The 13,045-nt window shown below is 38.6% G+C and overlaps 1 long non-coding RNA gene across 1 annotated transcript; it reads left to right on the forward strand.

The window, feature by feature from the left end:
- Positions 1 to 5,734: 5,734 nt before the first annotated feature.
- On the forward strand, positions 5,735 to 11,994 carry LOC119263468. Its single transcript, XR_005130291.1, has 2 exons — positions 5,735 to 6,823; positions 7,459 to 11,994. It is a non-coding gene; the product is annotated as an uncharacterized LOC119263468 (long non-coding RNA).
- Positions 11,995 to 13,045: the final 1,051 nt, after the last annotated feature.

A 13,045-nucleotide genomic window follows, 5' to 3' on the forward strand; every position in this document is an offset into this window, starting at 1 on the left:
CATTTGTTGCTTGAAACCTGCATGCATCAGAAAAAAAAACAGAAAATTGTTTATTGGACAGTTGAAAAGCAGAACCCTCAAACCTGCAATTCATCTTCTCCTTTTTTGATGCTCTCTGATGTTAAAGCTAAAATTTAGAACTCAGATTTTTTTGGGATCCAAACAATGAAAATTATTACAGAGGGTAGGACTGAGATGCAGTAGCAATGAATTTGTTGTGTTAGGACAGGATGAGCGAGACATCATGTAGGCTATAATAGTAACAAAGCTGTTTTTAAGGCAGAGAGTCAAAGAACACTGTGAAAAAAATCACATGAACACCCCATCTGTATATGTATCTGTATTATTCCAAATTCAGTTACTATGATTGAATCACTTTTTGTTCAACAAATGTTTAGCTTTGCATTGACTTACATATGTGTTTCATGCAGATACAATGTTCTTAAGCCCTTATTGTATCTTTAAAGGCCCTGTAGCATTAGCTTTAGATCCTTTTAGGCTCTCTGTTTGAGAAGCTCTTGCTTTCTTTGATGAAGAAGATGTAAAGCAGGTAGACTGTAGACAGACAGGCTCTCTCCCCTGGTCCCTTTAAATTCCTCATCCTCAGTGATGTCAACATATCATGTCTTACTCTCAGAGAACAGAAAGCCTGAAACCTTTCCCACAGTTCAGAGCCAATGTTGGGAATTTATGGTCATTAAAGTCTAATCAAAGGTTAATTGCTTTTGATAGCCTCACCATGTTATGAGTTTCTGTACTTTTTTTTCTTACCTCTTTTTACTTCATGATGTGATGTGAAGTTAAATGCCTTTGCAGACTGATATTCAAGATCTTAGTCTTTCTGGCAGAGAGTATTTTAAAATGGAGTCTGAAGACACTGTGCTCTGCTGTTCACTGAGAAAGAGATAAAAGTACACAGGGTTATTATGGGTTTGATCCGACTCCACACAGCTCTGATGCTAGTCTCAGGAGGGTTAGAAGGTCAAGGGATGCTTTCATAGGAGCATGGAGTGAACTAAGCCTCAGGAGATGACAGACTGATGAGATTGGATGATATCACATACTTCGTGTAAGGCATTATACAATAATACATGTAATGAAATACCGAGAGGCCAGATCTACATGTCGCTGTCGGATGGAAGGCAATAAAACGAAAAAGGGTTATGAATATTGCATGCTACTTGTATTATTTGCTTTGAGGTTTTTAAGAGAGAGAAGCATTTCCTGTAGCCAAGCCAGCTGGTAACAATTTCAAGACATATTAAAGCAAGTCTTTGCCAAAGAGCTTCCCTTTGGGATACATTCAGGAGACTATGTAAACCAATAATGTAATTATGATCCAGTTTAGCAAGAATCACTAAGTTCTGCATTATTTATATTAGAAACAGTTTACAAAAAGGCCAGGCTTCTCTGTTGACTTTTAGTAGCTTGTGTTATTTTAATACTGCTCAGTAAAATTGCTGTTTTTTCCATTGGCAAGGCATGGTGGGTTGGACCATCCTTTGGCAGACGCTGAAATTGTTACTTAATCCCACAACATTGTATCAGTCACCTCTTGAGCTACTGCTCAAATAAGTCAGCATGAAACTATAATGGTTTGAGTTTTTCTTTTCTGAAAACCTGTGCCTGAGCAAGGAATCACACATGAGATCTGAACGTTGGTCCTGTTGATTATCCTCTTTTATTACATCTTAAGGGTTATTACTCAGTAACTACATGGAAAACAGTGCAAACTTGATGAGTTTTTCTTAATTTCCAGGAATGAGGAATGTAAATCTATAACCACAGGACTTAAACTATAGTTAAACCATGTGTGCATGCTCATAGCTAACAATCAAGAGCAAATAGGTGATGAGGAAATGAAGTGAAGCTTTAAAAAAAAGCATTAGAGAACAGTCAGAGACTTTAAATGTTGATAGCACGTCTTAGTGCTAATGTGGATGCTATTTTGCATTAGTTTCATGTGAAGGAGCAGTTGAACAGTATGGAGCAGTGTCCACATGGGGCGTTTGTTAACAAGCACCACATTTGACCTTGGTTGTATGTTTTTCTCTGTGTGTCATGTCTTATTATGAGCTCAAAGAATTTAATGGTCTAATGGTGCAGTGTTTGAGGGAGAAAACAAAGTAAATGGTGGTGCACAGGTTCATATACACCATCAAATTGTTGTGGCCTCTTGTCTGTTCCCCATTCAGGTAATTCATAATGTTTTGGTATTTGATAGAAATGCTTAATATCATATTTATATAAACACGTGTGCATACGTGCATGTGTGCATGTGTGTGTGTGCTCGTGTGCGCATATGCATGTTAAAGGTGTCAGTAAGACTTTTTTTCTGGAACAATGCGAAACAAAAAAACAATTGTGGTTCCCTAAAGCATCTTTCGATGACTGGTTCTTTAAAAAAGCATTGAATGTGTGTAAAGAATCTTTTTAAAGCAGGGGTACCAGTAGTAAGTTTTGGGCTCCTGAAAATGTTCATGTGTGGGCTTCTCACCGCATTTGCCTGAGCAGAATATGTCACAACATTTCAATTTGCCATAATAACCACAATAACCCTATGTTGTTATAACTCCATAGTTCCAACTCTTACTTTCATCGTGCTGTCCTCTCTAGCATGTATCAAACTGTGAATGTAATGAATATGTTACATCACTGCATTTCATATACTGCATGCTACTGGCTGAAACTGCAATGTTTGTTGCTTATCAAAAGCATTGCATTTTGGAGGTCTTTACTATGAACTGTTTCTGACTAGTATTAGAGAGATAGATTATTCAAGCCCACTAAAATCTCCACAACCATACTATCTGTACTATATACTATAAACTATGCACTATATACTACTATACTATACTATTCATAACTACGTTTGTACAACAAGAGATCTTGAAATTCAGACATAGAATAATGGAATAATCTGGGTTCAATTCATACTCTACTCAGGCTGAAAGTGAGAGAGAAAAGTTAGAGCATCTTTAGCTAACACAAAAGCAGAAGGTATGTTGTACTACTGATTTATAAGGAAAAACTCACGAATGCTTTGGAAATTATTTCCATTTGACAACTTCAAGCACTAAAAAACGGATACAGTCTTTGTGGGTCTTTGTCTCTTCAGGGCCCTTGGAGTTGTCCCCTTTGAGGCACCCCTGCCTCCAATTAATGTCAGTGTTCTACACCAATGAAAGGTGAAAGGCTTCCACTAGCCACATATGTTTATTTAGGAACCTTTGTTACGCATTTGAATGTAAGTTTGTGGAGTGATTTGAGATGACATTGTTTTCCAAAAATACAGTTGTCTGTAAAATGTAACATTAGATTTCCTATTTCACTTTGAATGGTTCTTTTAGATTTCAGTCATTAAATACAGAGACAAAAGCCATTTCTTCTCCCTCTCCCTGTGTGCGCAGTTGAAACCAAAGGAAACATATCTGGCTTTCCACGTTTCACTGTTTGCTTTATTTGTTACAGTAAATAAGCTCATGGTATGTTTCTATTTACTTAAGACATCATATACACTGAGAGATGCAAAACAAAGGAGACACAAAGCATGCACAGCGAGTCGGCAGTGATAAGCTGCCTTGTTGCTCTGGTATTGTATGTGGTTTTTGCAGACGTATAATTAGGGTTTCTGAGGGCTGGAGCCAGACTAGCCAGAGGACAATGGCTCTGAACAATATACATAGCCCAGAGACGTGAACCCTCTCTCCCCCTGCCCCAGCTCACACAAGGATGTCCAGTGTGGTGCATAAAAGAAATGACATGCAATTAGAGAATGGATAGTTTGGGTCAACCGCTTGTTTTGACCACTGACTGTTTAACCTGGCATGAATGCAATATCTCACTTCAGAAAAGGGTCCATGATAATCCTTCCTCGACTTGAGTTCGGGAAGGGGGTAGGGGGGTGGGGTATGTGTTCATAAAAGCTGTTTTTGTTATGTCACTCTGCACCATATATTGTGAAAACACACAGGCAGATATTTTTCTTCAATTTTGAAGGATGAGTGAAGAGAGAGTGAATGAAACAGTACGTTCTTTAGATATTCTTTCGTTAAAATTATGTAGATTTAACCTCTGTAGGTTGTTTCCTTAGTGATATTAGGTAATGATGTAATTTGTATTGCTTTTTTTATAATTATAATTTAAAGGAATACCCCAGCATTTTTCATTTCCCACATCTGTAACATGCAGTGGATTATCATGAGCAACACTTTCCCTGTTCTTGGAAAAGAATAGAGACCCTGTTAACCTTTAACAGGGTTTCTCTTAAAGGATTAAACATACCTATAATAGCTGGCAATGAGTAGTTGTTTCAGCACCTGCCCATTGGCCTCTATTGTAAGAGTGTTTCAAGCCAACAAGTTGTCTGTTCTTTTCTAAGTACAGGGAAATGTGTCAAAATTATTGTTCATGGTAGCTGACTATAAACACAAGAGTGCACCTTTAAAACTGAAAATAAGAGGTGTCTTTGTGGCCTTTTGATGATTTGGAAATAAAAGAAAAGGTCAAGGACGAGAAATGTTTGTTATGATTCATTATCCAGGCCAGTTTGAGAGTCCATAGTCTATTGCAGTATCATATTTGGATTCTGCCGATGGGTTTTTGGAAGGAATGCCCCCATCCCTCCTCTGTTCCCAGAGTGAAGATGATGCTCCTCTGACCCTGCGGCATGTACGGCCAAACTTCTCTCTAATCATGTAAGAGTAAAATAAATATTCAGGGGACACCTACATGGCTGTAAACAGCCCTGCATTGCATTAAGGGATGTTAATAAAAATGTCATCTTTTGAGCACAGGCTCTATTGCCTTTAAATCAATTGGTTTTGTCGCGTCCTTCAGGGCTCAGCTTTTGGTGCGGGCAGACTGCTTCAATTACTCTGATGGAACCCATGTGGCCGCTATCAGCACTGCCATCTTCCCCCCACGGCCTCTGAGAAGACTGGCTCCTCTCCATAATAAGCACAGAGCAAACACTCTCTCTCTCACCCCCCCCCCCCCCCCCCCCATTCTCTCTCTCTCTCTCTCTCACTCTCTCTCACTCTCTCTCTCTCTCTGTCAGGCTGTAATATCAGCCCACACCTCTGCACTACACCTCCTTGCTGACCCACATTAAAGCCAAGTCATGAGTTCAAAAGCACCCGCCGCGAGCACCTCCTGTTCAGCAGCGTGGAGATATGGATTTGTGTCAATTTCTATAATGGAATTATGACTGTTAACTAAATGAAAATGATCAAGAGGAGTCCAAGATCACATTGACCCCTTAAAACTTTAGGTCTGTAAGCTGGCCTACGCTTCCACACTTGGCCCACAGCTCCTCCCTTTTATTAACTACACAACTTCCATATATTAGTACAGTACTGTGCTATTAAAGTCCAGACCAAAGAGACCAACTCTTATTTATTTAATTTCTAGTCAAATGACAATTAAGAACAATTTCAACTTTTTTCAGTATAAGGAAAAAAACTGCACAGAAAATTGAAGCTTCAACATTTAAATAGAATTTCATTTTTGGCAGTATTTAGTGTGTCCACACGCTTTTATTACAGCTTTCATTCTTTTCATGCTTTCACTTTTTCAAAGAAATCTACTGGGATACTTTTTCCACACCTCCAAAGTTCAGTTTTAGAACTTTTATTGTATTTTCTGCTTCTCACAATCCAACACATTCAGTGATGATTAGGTCTGGGCTCTGGGGTGGTCAGTCCACTGTTCTTTATTTGATTTACAGTTTTTTATTTTTTTTTTGCTTTTCTCAGTAACATTTCTTGACAGCTACACATCCTTTCGGTCCCATAGCATTGAAGGCTCTTCTCGCAGTAAAAGGATGGACAGAAACGTGGGCGTTTTCAGATATGGGGCATTAGTTGATTTTCTCCTCAGCTTTAAATTCTGTTTATCTGATGGTGACAGTTTTGGTGGTCTACCAGGTCTTGGAGTTTGGAGTCCCATTTTCACTCTGTCTTTTAGAAATGTTTTGAACTCCTTATGTAAGTGGATTATCTTATATCTGCTTTCCTCAGAAAGATCTCCTGAAGAATGAAGAACTGATACTTCAGATGATAGCCATTTAAACTAGATTAAACAAAATTAAATACATGAAGACTGTTCTCTGACTTTGGCACAGCACTTTATCTATAATAGTTACTAAATGATAAGTGTAAAGATACATAACTGAATCATAAAGCTAGGGTTCAGGCCACAGAGGTTGTGCGGTTCTGTCATATTTCCACTCCAGTGTAGATGTGTGCGGTATAAACACTGCTCTGGAGCTTATCAGCAAGTCCATATTGATATAGTGTAATGTGATATAGTTGTCAAATTTGTCTTTCACTTTCTTCACATTTGGCAGTAACTGTGTTGATATGGTATGTTTTATGCATGTGGAAATGAAACACACATTTGAATCAAGTTAAGTCAATGCATAAATGTTTTCAGTGTTTTTACCATATATTGATGGGTTTTTAAAGGGACCAACATGCCAGGACAAATAAGATGCATTTCATAAAGCGTGATGTGGAAAGGCTGATAGTGAAACACATCACAGCTCTTTTTGGCTTATTGACTCTGGCTCTGGTAGCGCCTGTCTGACTGGAGGGAGTGGAGTGAGTGGTCTACGGGAAGCCCCCCGGAGCCCTGGCAAGAGTGTGAGGCCGGCAAGGAGAGTCAGACGCAGAGGGAGATTCCAGCTCTATGGGTCACTGCTGCTGCACTAGCCATGCAGCCCATTGATCTCCAGCCACTCAGGGGCCGTGGCACCAGTCCAATTAAAGTGTGAAGTCCTCAGGGAGCACACACAGCGCTGCTACCATGCCAGCATGAGCAGGTTAGACTTTTTGCCCTCGAGTACATTTTTTTAACCCCATCTAAATAACACAACTTCTGTTTTCATTCTTTTTCTGGTTGCCACAAATAGCACTGAAATTTCTCAAATACAGTATACAAGTTTGCACAGAGCGCTAAGGATATCAAAGCATGGCTCTTGGTTTTCTACTGTTAAAACTGTAGCGACCAACACAAAACATAACAAACACTGAATTCCAACAAAGAAGGTCAAAGCATACATTTTATGAACTAGTATGAATGTTTCAGATATCATTCAGCCAAAAACAAATGTCTGTACTGACTATGTAAGACAGGAACATTTTACTGACAACAAGCTGACAAATAATCATAGTTATTATTAACATCATGTGTTTGTATGTTCAAATAACTGCAGGACTCTCAATTGTGTATATATATATATATACCATAGCCCAAATTTAAGCAAGACATTTGCCATTCAAATATCATGTTTTTTTTTCTAAATATATTCTGAACAAAGATGAAAAATAATACACATACTTATACAAACTTAAAAAGGAGCAAGAGTCCCCGTTCATAACTTTTGGGGAGGGCGCACATATTTATTTCATAAGGATGAAAGAGCAAAATTCATGAAATCTGATCTTTCTGTTGCAGGCACCATTTCATGCTGGAACAGCATGATCTCCACTATAATTCAGAGCCATTGGAATGGATGGGACTTTGACACGCAAACAAAAAATTTCTCTAAAGTAAATGTTTCTGCTCGAAGCCAACTGTGATTTGGAATAGCATTATCAAAGCCAACTGTGCTCCGCAGGCCCCGACAGCTCAGAGATTCATGCTTTGCTGCGCACCCAGAGTAGTCCTACAAGCACAGTCTTATACTTTAGTGAAATTATTACTGCTGATGCTCTGTCCAAACTGGATCTCTATGATTTACATTACCCTGCTTGGGCTACGATACTAATCAGAGACCACAGTTTCATAGAAATGCTCTTTGCTAGTGCTCTAGATCAAAGCAGACATTACATTTAGCAGTGAAGATCTAAGAGAGTTTGATTAGAGGTAATCAAAGCCAAAGACCCCGAGCACACAGGAGTTACTCTTTAGATTAAGCTCTGTCAGTAGATTTACAGCATGTTTAATGTGCGTGTATCTCAGTGATCAGCGCTGAGGAAAAGCAATGGCTGCTTCTTATTGGATTTGTTTCATGTTGCTAAGACAACAGAGGTTAAAATGCTGGAAGATGTGATAGTGCAGCTCAGCCAGAGAGAGAGAGAGGAATCGACCAACAGGCTCAACTTCTTCTCAACTGTTTGATTTTTTTTCTCTGTAATTCCATCTGAATAAGGTTAAGAGGACCCTGTAAAAAAAAGAATGAGATCTCATATTGACCTGCTGCAAGTCTGTATAAACTTTGGAGAAAAGCACTTATAAGCAACAGCCTGAAATTGCTTTGGCAACATCAGTGCTGTGTTATTTCAGGGTAACTATTCCTCATCTCTCTGGGACACAATCCACACAGGTTAGTTCATCCCATCTGCCTTAGAAAGTGAACTGGAATTGGAAGATCAGCTTGATCTGTTTGTGTCGATTTACCTCCAGCGACAAAAGATGAAAATGATGGTTTGTTTATAAAATGTCCAGGGAATTAGCAATTAACTCTGCAGTAATGCAATGAAAAAAAAATCTCTAAATCTAGATTAAGTAAATCTCAGTATTTTATGTGAAACAATAAGTATGTTTCTGTTTCAGGGGCCTATTGTTTGACATTCTATTTGTAATTTCTGTTGTATAAATTCATATTGATTTCCTGATTCTTAGATCTCTTTTTAGATAAACAAAAACGTTAATCAGTTCCTGTCCTCATCAAGTAGAATTCTACAGAGTTTTCTACATTTCTGTATAATGGCTGAAATGTAAACAAAGTCATTCAGAGTGGCTTAATGAAAAATGCACCATTCTAAAGAAATTTGTGGGGTCAGATTTCTTTACAATGGTGGTGATAGGAACCAGAGGTTGTGATGTCTGTAGCCAAAATATATACATTTTGTTTACTTTGCAGAATGACCAGAAAACTTACACACGTCTTCTGAGTTTTTATATTTAATGTTCATAATGATAAATCTGCTCTCCACTATGAATGGGTGTATTTAAAAAATAAGTTTTACACCAATGTCTCAGGCATCAGGCTGAGAATCTTAAGCACTTCATGTAAAAACTTTCTTTGAGGGAACTTTTGGTGCCATTAAGCTCTTTGAATGTCTGGTTCCAATCACATCGATTTTTATTTCAGTACTTTGCATAAAGTTGGCAAAGTTGAATTAAGGGTCACTCATTTCACATCAATCATGTTTCTTCAACATTTGTTTTCTTACCAATCGCAAAAAACTGATTGCAATCGTGTTCTGAAATTTCAGCGTATTTCCCTTGCTGTATAGTGCAGATACTGTTCTTGGCAAGCAATGCTACTGTAATAGTCAGCAGGGTTATCTGTCACTGCCCTCCCTCCTGCATACATGGCCCTGACTGTCTTTAACCCAGCTGATAACGCTTTAGCCCTCTCGTAAAGAATAGGCCTCTTTTAAGTGATCCATTAACATCCTGTCCCCAAGAGTCTGCCTCTGTCTACTGAAACTAACCAGGAAACCTTGAAGGAAAACAGGATGGCAGACAAGCTCTGAGATCAAAGACCCCCTTTCGATTCCCCCTGCTCATTCCCCAGACATCTCCAGTCTTCCTCCCTAATGTTTTCAATTACAGCCTTGGAGAATGTTTCAGATTTTAACCTTATCAATTAGTCAGCAATCCCTGTGTTTGGTTCTAATGGCCCTAACTTAGCAGTAAAGATTTAGTACCTGAGAGGCTGATATCAGTACAGGAAGGAGGGGTCTTCATGTAGAAGAGATTTACTGCCGTCTGCCCTGCAGAACTGCTCTCCAGCCCTGCACTCTCTGCTCTACGTTCGGCCTGCTGTATCCAATTGATTTTGCCTCTTTTTTGGAACTCTCTGCACACAAAGATTTACGACAAAAAGAGGCATAATGAGACTGATAAAAGTTCTGCTTGCTTGTAAATAAAGGTTCCTGTGAGTGCTGGTATTGCATATTCTACTGGATAAACTTGGGAAAATACGATTAATAATGTTTGACGTCTTCCCTTGTATAAAGTTAGAAGCTGGCTCCCATCCCTACGTTTGAATTAGGTGAATGACCCATTATTTCATTCTGTAATTTAGCAGTCAAGTTGCTGCAGCAGAACTGATAACCTTTACCCTCCGTGTACAAAAGCTTTTTTTTTTTTTAAATCAAACTACATTCTGTTATAGCAGCAGAACTGAATTCCAATATTCCAAAGAAAGTCCTCCAGCTACAATCACAAAAATATCTCCAAGCCTGGACTCTTAAAAATAAAGGTGCCAAAAAGGGCTCCTTGCCATCGAAGAACCGTTTAAGGTTGCCAGAGCATACAGATAAAAAAATAAATAAATAAAACGACAACAACAAAAACATTTAGTTGGTGTGTTTGATTTTTGGGAGAGTCTCTTCTTTCACTCTGGATCCTTTAGCTGTTCAGTTCTTTTTCTGGATATTCTTGTGGACAACTGAAAACATCTGAATGTTAGTATTTCTTGCCGAATGTTTCGGTGTGCTCCAGCCTTAAAAGAATCTTTCAGTTAATGGTTGTGTAATGAACTATTTTTACGCTTTAGCTTTGAGAATAGGAAGAACTTCTTTAGAAGTTTCTTTTTATAAAATAAACTCTATATAATGTAAAGATCACCTACATAATAAAAAGGACAATTAGGAACAAGAGTGTAAAATAACATACGGTGGAAAGAAAGAAGAACACAAGAAAAATACAGGAGATATACATTTGTTTTGACATGCAATGGCATTTAAAATAATATTGACTTATTTATTTAGTTAGTTAATTAGTAAGTTGCAGTATTTTTTTTTAGAAGAATAACAGCATTTTCTGAGTGGACCAGTAGTTTTAAAACTTTTTTTTCTGGGAACATTAAGAAAAAAATAATATTTTCCTTCCTTTTAAAGTTTACATTTCAAAGCTATTTAGTTCTCTTATGATGATCTGCAGTATCATACGGCTTCCTGTATTCAGCTACACCCATCGCCATGCTCAAACAGTGAGCTGAGAGATCTTCAGGAGGTTCCAAGGTGCCAATTGCTGGTTGTTGTGGCCGGCTCGGTGAGGCACTTGGGGGGGAGGCAGGGAGCTGGGGGGGTGGGGCTAGGCCGGGCTGAGAGGGGTCAGGGGGCTCCAGCTGGCAGGCAGGGGCCACAGTGGGACCTGGAGACGGGCCTTAGAGACGCCACCGTGGGGGAGACGCTTTCACCTGACTGAGCGCTGGCCATGTGTCCACCCCAAACTGCCTCCACAACTCCACCACAGGGACCCCTGAAAGATCCCTGAGATGAAGAGCAAAACACAGAGTGGGCGTTCCTCTTTGACTTATTGCTCTGCTGTTAGTGCCATTCTACTCACTCTCTTTCAGAACAGACAAACTGCGAGCTCCATTATTAGCTGTAGTTTAGAAGCTCAAAGCCTTTGGCTGTGCTTTACTTTGATGGCTGTCATTATAATTAAATGCATACTGTGACCCTACAACATGACACGGTGCTCAATCACCCATTTATTCAGCCAGTCGACAATTAATTAGACTCATAATGCACAGCATAATTACAGACATATTTGAATCAATTGCTGATAACATACAGTGGAATGAATTAGCTCTGAATCCTGGGAGAAATCATGTTCTGAAAGCGCAGAGGAGTTTTCCACCCACTAGAACAAATCAAGGAAATCAAGGAAAGCAGCCAGAGCTGTAACAGTCTCATGTAGGACTCATTTGATTCCTGGAAAATGTCTGTTCATCATCTGTCAACACTTTGATGAAAAATGGTGCCCTCAAATATGGCATATTTTTGTTAGCCAAAAAAACATAACTTGTGTTTATCATTGATGAACTTCAGCCACAGAGAGAACAATTCACATTCCACCGCTTAAGTGCAATAATGTGTAATAACTGTATCCGCAGTTTTTTTTTTTTTAAATGTCTGGAAAATTAGGATGCTGTATGTCACTCATGTTCTTGACTGAGGTTTATGCTTTATCACTGTAACCTATGAGAAATAAAGTCTCTGATGACACTGTCATGTCACAACTCAAGTTATGCCTTTATGAAACAGAATGTGTCTGTCCAATTTTGCTTACTGTGTTTTTGCAGAATGTACCAACATTAGCTGAGAAACAAAACACACAGAGTGATTTTCTTGTTTTTAGGTCACACTACCTGAACAGATTACATACAGTACTGTGCAAAACATTTCTCTTCTTTAAGTTAATTTCCAGTTTAAACTGGAAGTCAAATAAAGGAATTCATGACTTTTGCACAGTACATTATATGTAGTAGTTACTGAATAATATGGAGCAGCTTTTGAATAATAAGTTCAAAGATTTATAACTGAATGTTAAGGCTAGGGTTCAATGGGGTTAAATGACACAGAGTTTATGAGATTCTGTCATATTTATGGCCATGTCGGTGTATTTCTGTCATATTTACACTATCTCAGCTACAGTGTAGCTCTGTATGGTATAAACACTGCTCTAGAGCTTATCACCAAGTCCATACTGATATAGTGTAATGTGATATAGTTGTCATATTTGTCTTATATCTAAAATCCCCAAAACTCAAAACTGAATAACTTGACCACCTTTTTACTAAACAATTTGGCAATAAAAGCTTAGGAGTCTAACTATGCTGAAATTGAAATGTGTTAAAATTGAGAGCACAACATATAGAGAATATAAGATAATATAAAGTCAGCCAAGTCCTATTACCAGTGAGACACTCATTTCATATCAATTATGTTCTTGTCAACCCCCTGAATGGAGAAATTATCTTAAAACGAAGTGTTTTCATCTCACTCTGACAACTGCACTAGGGGAGTCCAGCCTGCCAGCTGTTGCTCTGCTGCCAAAACACAAAGCAGAAAGTCCATAATAGACACAACGTTTTGTCTTAGAAAAGCGCTGTTTTGGGGGGTGGAGCAGCACCCATAGTGACAAGATCAGGTAGAAACCTCTTCACTCATCTGAGGTTATTCTTAAATAGTTATCCATCTTCATGTCAATGCAACTTATTATCCTTTTTTGATAAATAATGTAACTATAAATTGAGGGAAACTATAATGTGCTAGAGGTGCTTCAAGAGGTCTAA

Source organism: Pygocentrus nattereri, chromosome 5 (genome assembly GCF_015220715.1).
Source record: "Pygocentrus nattereri isolate fPygNat1 chromosome 5, fPygNat1.pri, whole genome shotgun sequence".
NCBI classification, from domain to species: Eukaryota; Metazoa; Chordata; class Actinopteri; order Characiformes; family Serrasalmidae; genus Pygocentrus; species Pygocentrus nattereri.